The sequence below is a fragment of the Myotis myotis genome, unplaced genomic scaffold (genome assembly GCF_014108235.1).
Source record: "Myotis myotis isolate mMyoMyo1 unplaced genomic scaffold, mMyoMyo1.p scaffold_m19_p_50, whole genome shotgun sequence".
NCBI lineage: Eukaryota > Metazoa > Chordata > Mammalia > Chiroptera > Vespertilionidae > Myotis > Myotis myotis.
This window is the reverse complement of record NW_023416358.1, coordinates 709-11,861: the sequence shown is the minus strand read 5'-3', so window position 1 is coordinate 11,861 and position 11,153 is coordinate 709. Positions and strand designations below refer to the sequence as shown.

The 11,153-nt window shown below is 55.3% G+C and overlaps 1 long non-coding RNA gene across 1 annotated transcript; it reads left to right on the top strand.

Moving 5' to 3' along the window:
• Nucleotides 1-835: 835 nt before the first annotated feature.
• LOC118657304 lies at nucleotides 836-5,314 on the top strand. The gene is made up of 5 exons (XR_004967979.1): nucleotides 836-952; nucleotides 1,312-1,425; nucleotides 1,770-1,822; nucleotides 1,998-2,120; nucleotides 3,948-5,314. It is a non-coding gene; the product is annotated as an uncharacterized LOC118657304 (long non-coding RNA).
• The last annotated feature ends 5,839 nt before the right edge of the window (nucleotides 5,315-11,153 follow it).

The window sequence follows — 11,153 nt, the reverse complement described above, 5'->3', positions numbered from 1 at the left end:
AAAGGGCAGGCGATGGTGCTGTGTGGTTGGGATTTGTCCATGTTTGGATGATATTAGGTTTTCAATGGGGAGGAAGGGTGAGGTTTTGTGTTTGGTGAGGGAGCCGGCTGTTGTCTCGGCCTTCGTTTCCGTGGAGGTGTGTGTGCAGAGGGTCCAGCGTTCGCCTGTGTTCTATTGGCAGACGGAGCTTGTCCACTGGCCCGAGGTGCGTGTGGGCTGGCAGAGCCGGCTGAGTGTGGTGCGTGTCTGTGATGCGTGATGGCAGGGACGTTTGTGAGGAGCAAAGGAAGGTACAACTGTTGGTAGTTGAGTGATGTCAGGAAGCCGAAGGTCGTGTTGTGTGTTGCAAGGACAGGTGGTCTGTGTGTCCCAGGGCCGGCGAGCGGTATCCCGTGGTCCATTCGGGGCTAGGGTGTCATCAGCGGTGTCCGTTTTAGGGTGAGCAGAGATGGAGAAGGGTAGGTGTCATGGGGCAAGTGAGATGCGACTGCCTAGGAGTGAGGAGTCGTGTGTCCCAGCCGCTGAAGCCGTTTGGCAGCAGCAGGGGATACGGAGGGATAGGTGCAGTTTTGCTGGATGGAGCCATGGAGTTGGTCCCGGCTTCTCCAGAAGTGGCTTTTGAGGTGATTTCCGTGTGGGCAGTGGTTTTGCTGCAGGGCACTGTTGAGGTTGGGTGGGCCCATTGGAATGTGTCCCCTCCGGGTATGCGCGAAGAAGTCTCCGCCCCGAAAAGTTCCTGCCCTTGCCCATCCCCAACCCTAACCCTAACCCTAACCCTAACCCTAACCCTAACCCTAACCCTTTAAAAGCCGGCGACTCCCCTGATTGGTGTCTTGCAGGCATTGCGGCTGAGCCAGGCCTTGTGCGGCTGATGGGATGGGTGTTGAATGCCTGAGCCGTGTGTCATCCTGCGTTCTTCGTGGGGCAGGCTACCCACCCGTTGCCCGCAGAGGTAAGTGGTTGAGTCGTGTGGTGATTTTGTTGACCCGTAGCTGTGGGAGTCGGTGCATGTGTTGGTTTTGGGTGCTTCCTTCTGCAGGCGGTGCTGTTTTTGGGGTGTGGTTTTTAGTGGGTGGTGAGGGAGAGGTGTGTCTGTTGTGGGTGTGTGGTGGAGCAATGTAGGTGGTCGGTGCGTGCAGTGTTGATGCATAAGCGTGTTTCTGAGCCACAGAGGATGTTGTCCGGGCTGTGTTATTGTGGCCATGGGTCCTCCATTGTGCGTGTGCAAGTGCCCTTAACGTAGTAGAATTGTAAGAGTGTGTGATGACCATTTTCTAAAAGGTCTTTCAGACTTTGGTGTTTTTTTTCCAGTTTTCCGCCTGTCTGTCCCTCCATCGCTGCCTGTGGTTCCCACATCTTCTGTGTGAGAAGGTTGAGGGAAGGTCGATGTCCCCGCTGGCTGTGGGCTGTGATGGAAGAGGCCAGGTGGGTGCCGTGGCAGTGTCCTTGTTGTAGTCGGTTTTGATGTGGGAGGGAGGTTTGGAGGGAGGGAGGGAGGGAGGGGAGCAGAGAAAGAAAGATGGATGTGAGAGATTGTTGAATTGTCATTTTTAATTTTATAGACTTGTGTTGAATGTTGCATGTGTTTGTTTTTAATGGTTGTAGGTGGGAGCCCGTAGGCCGATGCAGGTCGTGTGTGTTTGTGTGATTCTGTGTGGGGTCCTCCTGGAATGGTGGGTGTGGGGAAAATCGGTGTTGTTCCGTGTGTGCTGTCATCCTCGGTCATGTGGTATTTTGATGGTCGTCCTCTGGTCCCATTGTTTGCACAGGACCTGTGCAGGTATCTGTTGGAGGGAGTCGTGGTGGACTGGTGAAGGTGGTGGTGAGTTGTGACAGTCCTGTGTCGTTGCCGTGCACCAAGTACATGCAAGGACGATGAAAAACGCACAACAGTGCCCTCCCTCCAACACCTCTAACACAGTGTGTTGTGTGCTTTGGGTTCCTTTCCACCGTTTCTGGTGAAGGCTGCCATGGAAATGCTTGTGGCTTTTTTTCAGGCGAAGTCAGATATTGAAGGTGGAAGTTCCTGTTTGGCCATCCATGGGAGGTCATTGTCGTTCGGAGCTTCCCTGTGCGGTGACCCAGCGTGTCGTTGGGTGGAGGTGTTTCTGCTCGAAGAGGTAAGAAGGTGTTCTGGTTCTGAACGGTGAGAGGTGGTTCTAGTGACATGAGGTGCAGAGAGCAGGAGCGTTTGGTTAGGTGGCCCATGGACTGTTGTAGAAGCGTTGATTGTCATGCTGTGTGTGGAAGGATTTTACGGAAGGAGGCACAGAAAGAGTGACCGGTGAGCCCATGAGGATGTGTTTTTTGTTTTTCTGAGAAAGGCTGTCTCCTGTAGTGTTGTTCCTGAGTGAGTCCAATTCCGTGTATGTGCTTATTGATGTTCACGTGTCCAACGTCGACCCGCTGAAGCGTGGGCATGTCTTTCTCAGGTGAAAAGGAAGAAGGTGCGTGTCCCTGTTGGGTGCCCCGAGCAGGAGGTTTAGCCAGTGGTTTGTTGAGAGTGTGTGCAGCTCGTGCCTGTGGCCTGAAGCGTCTTGTGTGTCCATGTGGTGTATTGTACGTCTCCATGGTGTAGGTTCGATAGGAGTTGCAGTGTCTGTCCCCTGTAGGAGAGGAGGCAGGCCATGTGTAGATGTGGTTTTGTTGCATGTATGTGCTTTTATTTTTCCGTTGCCCTCCTGTTTGTATGTTCAGGTCCACGGGAGGCCATGTTGATTTTTTTGAATGGAAAGATAATCTGTGTGTTTGGATTTTATGGAAAGTTTTGCTTGAAATGTGGCCCAGATGCACAGATTGTTGTGGAGGAGGAAGGGGGCGGGGTGGTGGGGGGGGCAGGAGGAGGAGGAGGAGGACGAGGAGGACGAGGAGGAGGAGGAGGAGGAGGAGGAGGAGGAGGAGGAGGACGAGGAGGATGAGGAGGAGGAGGAGGAGGAGGACGAGGAGGAGGAGGAGGAGGAGGAGGAGGAGGAGGAGGAGGAGGAGAGGAGGATTTAGTAGGTGAATCTCATAGCTGTGGTTGTGCAGTCTGAGGAGGTCCTTTGTGCAGGTCCTCTCTGAAGCAGTGTCTCCCACCTATTTCTGTGAGCTCCTTGTCCTTTTCAGTATCGTGCATCCGTTTTTTTCAGGGCCACCCACGGGAGATTTGTCCTTTTTGTGCCACCGTATGTGTTGATTGTAAGTCTCCTGGCTCCCTGGAGGAGTTGAGTCTCTTGTTTGTGTTGGGTGGGTGAGACTGTCACCCGTGGAAAGGGTATTGGTTGAGCCAGCATTTGCAGTGGCCATGGGGTCCCTCAGACCATTTGTGTGTGGTCATAGTGATATCCTGGTATGTGCTCTCCCATGATTGTCAGGTAAGGTTTGAGTGTCGTGTGATCGTGTAGAAAAGATGCATGTAGAAGGGGCCTGGTGGAGTGTGAAGGAGAGAGCACCCTAGAGTGAGTCCACCAGTAACAGATGGATGTTGTGGAGGGTGGCAGGTGCCATTTGTATGCTAATGTTGCATAGAGTGACATCGGTGTCTGCAGTTGAGTGTTTTCTCCAATCTTGTGTAGCTCTGGAAAGCCACCGTCATTGCAAGCAGCCCAGGCTACGTTGTGCTGAAGTGTGCCACGTCATCCCAGTCTGTGAAGGCAGTTGGAAGCCATCACCTTAGTGTTGAAGAGCTCATCCCAGTACTAAGGAGCCAAACGTCATTGAAAGTGTTGTAGTCTGTTTTCAAGGTCGTAGTGTTGATGTTTGATAATTTATAGGTTTGTAGAGTAGGCTAGAGAGTTTGGGCTGTCCCTTAGGTCCATTTTTCTTTTGATCATCCTGGACTGCCTGTATTGGGTGGGTGGGTGGGTGGGCTGTTTGCTTGGCTTGGGTTCATGAATGGGTTTGTTGTGGTTGAAGTCCTGTGAACCTGCTGTCTCTGGATTCTGCTAACAGAAATTTCTCTTTTCTAGGTCTTTGTCCCCTTCCTGGTTGCCATGTTCTCCCCATGGAGGTTGCCGTTGGTCTGAGGGATTTGTGCATTGTGCTCCCCATGCACTCCCCTTGCCAGCATTGAACGAAGTTTGTTGTCCTTGTGAATACCCCAAGGGTACCTCATGGGAAGCTGTGACTCTGTGTGAACCCTCATGAATCTGTGCCACTTGTGCCTGTGGGGAGATGATGTCTGCCTTAGGACCTGTGAGCACAGCTTTGTTTGTTGTGTGCGAATAGTTTTGTTTGGTTTGTCATTTGTGCCCCTATGACTTCCAACTTGCTGTATGGGTTGGGTGGGTCCTGAACAGCATGGCTGCCTTGGAAGGACAGAAGACAGAGATCCCGAAGACATACCTGGAGAGTTGTCTGGGATGCATCCATGGAGTTGTCTGCTGACAGCATGTCTTGTGTGGTCTCCCTGTATAACACAGGCTGGTCTGTCAGCACAGCCAGAGACTATGTGGCTGTCCTCATGCTATGTACGGCCCATTGTAGTTACCTGTTGTGTGGATACTTGTATGTATTCATTAACTGTGTTGTGTGGAAGTGTTGCATTATCCTGTGCCATGTTCAGCAAAGCTTACAGGCAGTCCCTTGTGTGTCCATTCCCACTCATGGTTCACAGAGAGTGAGTGATATGCAGGGGGCTGGGATGGCTGCAGGGTCTTGTTGGGTCTGGTTTTCATGGACATGGTTTCATCTGGGGTGAGTGTTTTTATCTTTGTGGTTGTTCACAGGAGACCTGGTTTGATTTCCCAAAGCCCTTGATGTTTCCAGGGTCATCATTCACCTCACCTTCTATCCTATATGTGCCCAGCGTCAAGTTATTTTCTGTGTATTTGCTGTGGTTGCCTACTGTGCATTTCCCCTTCCTACCTCGAAGGTAACTTTTAGTTACATATGTAGGGGAGCAGCTATGTATCTATGGGGCTATTGGGTCTTCACGAATCCATGGAACAGGGGTATTTGGTCTGAGTGGATGGGAGGACATTGGAGACATCCGATTGATAGTGAGTATGGTAAGTGTGGTTCCTGATTCCTAATGTTGGGGGTGGTTTGTATTCTGTGTAGAAGTTAGCAAACAGCACAGTTTCCCCTGCACCCAATGTGCCCTGAGTGACTCCATCTCCTGTCGCCATCATCATTCTATCAGTTACACTGTATGCACCTCATTTTATCTTGTGCCTCAGTGGCATGATGTTGGTTGTGTGTGTGATTAGTGAAGCCTGCAGGGGTGACCCCTGTGTCAAGGTGGGCAATACCTTTCCGAATGCTGCTCTGCTGTGGCGGAACCCTCTGGTGTTCCTTCCAATTCCACAAAACCCTGGGCACCCCCCAATGCAGCTGTGTGTTTAGTATTCCACCAGCTGGCCCCCCCCCCCCCCCGTCCCACCCAGTTCGGTCCATGTGTCGTCTCCCTTCCACTGTCCTTGGTTTCTAATAAGCAAGTATCCCTCCTTCCACCCTTTTCCGTTTCAAGGGTGGGCCAGCAGAATGTCCACTTGTGGTCAGCAGTTGCTGCACACCTGAGAACGCACTGCTAAGTCAGTCCACCCTGGTGTTAGCCTCAGGTGCCATTGAAGGAAACATGCATGGTGGAGTATGCTCCTGGGCATCATGGTTTTCATTGTTTGAGGAGTCCATTTTAAAACATGTAGCTTTTACGTATGTGAGAGTCTCTGAACTGCTGCCCGCGTTTCCTGTACACAGCCCTACCTGACCCACTGTCATCCAAGGTCTAATTCGTCTCTTGGTTGATTTCCACTTGATTCCTCACTTTTCTTCTTTAACAAGTCTAACGGCCCCCCTCCCCTCGCTGAACAGCACATGTTGCAGAAAGTTGGTGCGTGAGGCAATTTTTCCCCTCGTGTCCTAGCGCAGCCCCTGACTCCGCCCACCGCCTTTGTCCGTGCTGCAATTTAACTGGGTGTCTGGCTGAGCACGCAGGTGTACAGGTTGCCCCACCCGGTCAGCTGTAGAGAAGGTTGCCAGAGTGTGAATGGCCCTCTTTGGAGTAAGGCTCAGAAGTCCTGCATCACCCCCTTCCACCCACCACTCCCTTCAAAGAAAAGACCGGTCGTGTACATGACATCTGGGAGTGTCTGATGCCAGAGTCCTGTGAGTGCTGGAATTCTTTCGGCGGCTTTGCGGTCCCCAGGCCCCTTCACGGAGCAGTCTTCCACCTCGCCTCCGGGGTTTCGCTGTTGATGGGCAGTTTGAAGCAGACTGGACAGCGTAGCTAAAGCTGGGTATTGAGTCAGTTCGCATTTCTGCCGAATGGCAACCACCAGGTTGTTGGCGCCCTCTCCAACACAAAGCTCCCCCCTCTCGCAAAAGTTCGCCATTGACTGGCCCCCACCTCTTCTGCCTCCCTCACTACTAGGCCGTCTGTGACAGACACACAACCGTCTTGTCCCGTCCCCAGCCAGGCCTGGCAAGGTCGGCACTGGCAGCACCCCTGTCTACGAAAAAGTCCCCATGTGGTCCATGTGAGCGGCACCTTGCACAAGCGCCCCCTCCTTGCTCATCCCGATATTTGGCATGGGGGCTCCTCGCTCCATTCATCCCCTGCGGGTTTCAGGGCCTGGTCGCCAGAGCGTTTAGCTGCTTGTTTGCCGCCCTGACCGGGTGTGCTTCAAATAGGGCTGAAAAGGTGCGACTCCAGTGCGCATTTGTGAAAAAAGAACAGCCCGAAAATTGTGCGGTTGTAGTCTTTGGTCACAGCCAGCCGAGTGCTTCCGCTGGGGCTCATGCACGTCATCCCGGAAATTTGCTTTGCTGGTTCCCACCCCGTGCACAGCCTCCTTCAGGGCCCTGCCACTCGCGTCATTCTGAGGAGCTGGCCTCACTCCGGGCTTCTTTGGGTTTCCTTCGAGCTGAAATAAACGCAGTCCATTTTCTCAGACCTCCCGAGTCCGTTCTCTGTGCTCCCGGCTAGTTCCTCCCAGGATGCGCCCCGAAGCTGGAGGTTGAGAGGACCTTCTGCCACCACAGAGGCTGCATGGACTACGTGGTGGAGCGCCCACTGTGGAAAAGGAAGCTGCCGGTCCCCGCCCCATCCTGTGTCGTTTGTGTGCGTGTCTGAATCATTCCTGTGGGCTGGACGGCCCTCACATGTTGGCCTGTGCGCGGGAAAGTGTGAATCCCCTCCGTTGCGACCATTCCGCTCATCCCCCCCCCCCCCCCCAACGTTGTGGTCGATGGAGGGGTAGTTGCATTTCATCATCCCAGCACTGCTCTATGCATAGCAGTATGTGGTCCCGCCCCTAGTGCTGTGCTGGTGCATGTTTCGCCAAAGAGCCAGGCCTTTTCTTTGGGACGTCTCTTCCCCATCACCCTCCTTGCAGCCCCCTCACCTCCCCGCTGGGAAATGATCTCGGGCGTCCTGCCCACCAGTCACCTCCTCTGATAACGCGCCCGCATCCACTTGGCTTCCTCCCAGTTCTCCAACGCAGTGCCCTCCATGTTACAGATGCCAGTTTCCCCTGTGGACTCCCGTGGGTTTGCTTTGAGCCTGTCACACTTCCAAAAGCAATGAAGTCATTGTCTTCACACTGAGTGAGTCCAGTTCTTTGTGCTCCCGCCCCTCTCCTCCCTGTCATGTGCCTTCAACCTGTGAATTGGAGGCCTGTTCATGGTGGGTGCAGACTGAGCATGCCCCATGTGGTTGGGCAGCGTCTGCAAAAAGCATGAAGCCCATGGACTTCTGAGCCCAATGCACACGTGTCTTTTCTCACTGTCCCCACTGCCCCCTCATGGGTGTCTCATTAGTTCTTGTATGTTGGTGGACCTTGCCGCGTCGCCCGTGTGTGGACAAGCACGCCCTCCCCCCTGCCCATCGCCGTGGTTCATTCCACCACTGCAGTGTGCTGCGCTCAATGATAGAAGTGATGTGTTGGTGTCCCTCTCACCCAAGGGTGTTTCTTCAACGTTTTCCCTCAGCCCAGTGCTGCCCTGTCATCTCCACCTCCACGATTGCCACGTCCCCATTGCACCTTGACGGAGGGAGGAATGTGCTGGTGTCTGCCTCACCCCGGAGCCTGGGCTTCTGTCCCCTGGAGGTCTCTCCCCATCACCCTGCCTGCATCTCATCCACATCTACTGTGTCTCCTGGTGTGTTGCATGTCTTGCTACTCTATCTTTTCCCCTGTGCCCAGCCTCACACAGCATCTTGTCCCCAGTGTTCGTTGGAGTCACTGAGCCACAGTCAAAAGGGTTGTGGGCACAGGGAGAAGGGCAGGGACAGAGACAGGCAAGCAAGTGAGTGTGGTACAAGCTGGGGTGAGGGGTTCATGGGAGGTGCATGGAGGGCAAGGGTTTGCTGCGAGGCCAGGCCGTGGGTGGCAGGGCACAGTCTTGGGGTGCTTGGAGTCCAGCGTGTCCGGTGGAGCTTCTTGGGAATGGAGGCTGCAGCTCAGACAAGTGCTTCCTAGGTTTGCCCGTGGAGGGTGATGTGTCCCTGTGCCCCTTGATCACCATGGCGACCAGTTGTGTTTCAGGGTGCCCTATCCAAGGAAGGTGCCTCTTACCTCACCACCGTGGTTCCCATTTGCTTGGCCTAAGCTGCATCATCATGCTCTCTTGAGTCTTGTTCCATGTGGTGGAAAGGGATGGGCCTTGGTCAGCAGCTGTGCCCGCAGGAGCCCCATGCAATCTTTGCGTCCTGCACCTTTCTGATAGACAGCCAGTCCTGGCCTCCCCACAGCAGTCTCTGACAAGCCTCTCCATGTTTCCTTTTCTAGCCTCAGCTAGTGTCTGCCCAAAAGCCCCCTAGCAGCCTTCCCATCTCCCTGGAGCCGTGCAGGTCAGCCCTCCATCCCTTTGGAGCCAACTCCCACCACTCACCTCTTTGTCTGTCCTCTTTCCTGCTCTGCCTGTCCTTCCAGGAGCTGCTCTTCCGTTTCCGCCATCCTCCACAATCCTGTGTGAGCACTGCAAGTGTGAGGCTCCACCAACGCCTGTCAGTTTCCCTGTCAGCTCCTCTGAAGCCCACGGACTTTTCGGGGAGCATTTATCCCTCTGCTGTGACTCCAGGGATGCTGGTTCTTCCTCCTCCTGAAGACACCTCCTTCTACCTGCCTCCTCCCTGTGCCTTTCTGCCTTATGCTGCCACGGACATTTGCAGCCTCTCTCCTCCCCCAACACCCCAGCATGTTCGTCTGCCTCTTGTCTGTCCCCAATGGTGGCTCCCGCTCTGTTGCTGCAGACCTACCCCCACTCACTCAGCTGTGAGGGCCAGCCAGTGGTTCCCTCCGTGCTCATACAGGCACTCACCTCCTTGCTCAGCAGCGCATGGGTGTGAGCCCAGCCACTGCACGTCATCGCCATCATCATATTGCATTCCCGAAGAAGCCATCGCATCGTCCCCCTCAGCTTGGTCTGCTGTCATCCTTGGGAGCTGGCCCCCCTGTGAACCACAGTGAGTCAGGTTATCTCTGCAGATTGCCTGTCTGCAGTTTCCGTCCCCGTCAGTGTGATCCTGGATCATGGCAGGGTTTTTGTTGTGTGCAGCACATTTTCTCGTCCTGCCTGCCACCTGGTGTCCCCGTTCCCACATGTGTCCGATGTAGCGCGCGTGGTTTCTGCATGTTGTGCCTGCAGATTCCTGCAAGCCCAACAGGTTTCAGCAGGAACTCAGGTAGGTATGCACTTGACGTGCTGATCTCTGCTGCTGGTTCCAGCATGTGTTCCCTTACTGGGTTCCTCCACCTCACAGTGGCTGTTCCCCCAACGCAGCTGCTGGGATTCCGGAGGAATGTGTGTCAGGATGGTTAGGCCTGTTCATCACTGCATCCCCCGGGAGTGCTAGGGCGACAGGTGCACGGCCTGCATGCAAACGGGTGGGTGCAGTGGAATCCAGCAGCAGGCATCTCAGGCAGCACGCACAGGGGGCACCTGGGGCTTCTTACTCACCTGTTTCTCCGGCTTACCTCCTCCGCTTGTGGCGCTACCTGAGGTTTCCCTGGCCCTCCACATCGGTCTTTGAAGTTCCAGCCCCCAAGGGCTCCCCATTTACCAGGAGCAGGTTGTAAGCGCTGGGAGTCATGGTCTCCAGCAGCCTTCTGGGTGCCATTCTGAAGAGTGCTTTTGGTGCTGCTTCCTGAGGCCTGGCGGGGTTCCAGTCCCTCACATGCACGGTCGGTGGCATTTCCCTACGAGTTCCTCTCTGTCCATGAGCTATGCCCCCCCCTCCGAAACAGGGTCTTGTGCCCCGAGAAACACTAGGGAGCTCTGCATTCAGGATGGGGGGGTCTTTTACCTTCCCGGGCCTGGTCCTCCAGCTATCGTTGGGGTGGCCCAGCGTCTCTGCTCAGACTCCCTCACATCGGTTTCCAGAAGCAGCCGCAGCCGCCCGTCCTTCCCCTCCGTGTCTCCATTGCTGTTCCTGCCGTTATCTCGTTAGGTTACCGGAGCACCCTCCCTCCCCACCCTTTACCGAGTGCAGGTCGAGTTTGGCGAGATGCTCTCCAGAAGCAGCGGAGGGTCCCCCTTGCACGCACGGAGAATCTTACCCAGGTTTGCCGGATGCGGCGGGCAGTCGGCGGGGTCACGGGGTCCTGGTTGCATCCCGGCATGGGCTTGCAGTGCGCACGGTGCTTCCTTTCCGTTCCTTGGAGTTTTCCGGCGACGACGGCAAGCGTTGTGGACGTGAGGTGGTTGCGGCCGTCTATGTCGCTGCTCTGTGTGGCCGGCTCTTTGGGTGGCTGAGCGGGCCGTGGCCAGAGAGGAGTGCAGCCACGGTGTGGAGAGGGGACGAGGAGGGCGCACCTTGCTTTTATGAGCTTCCCTCAGACGGAAGCTGCGTCACTGGTTTTCATGGTGACTTATTGGGTATTGGCTCAGGGGCGTGGGCAACAGCTCAGCTTTTCCCGCCGGGATGGGGGGCTGCTTGCTTGGGAGCGCTCATGTCCGCAGGTGAGCTCCATCTCAATGACAAAGAGCGGGCGCCTCAGCGCGCCTTTCCTGGCTCTCGAGGCACCGGAAGCAGGGAGGCCCCGACCGGCCCACAGTTTACGGCTCCGTCGTCTCTGCTGCCCAGAGAAAGCGGGTCCTGTCAGGGAGAAGGCTGGTGTGTGAGGCGGGGGATTCAGTCCCCTCCCTGAGGAGAGGGAGCTGTCCTCGCAGCAGCGCACAGTGGTTGCTTCAGGGGACGGACGGTGCGAGCATTGGCCGGGCGGCCGCTT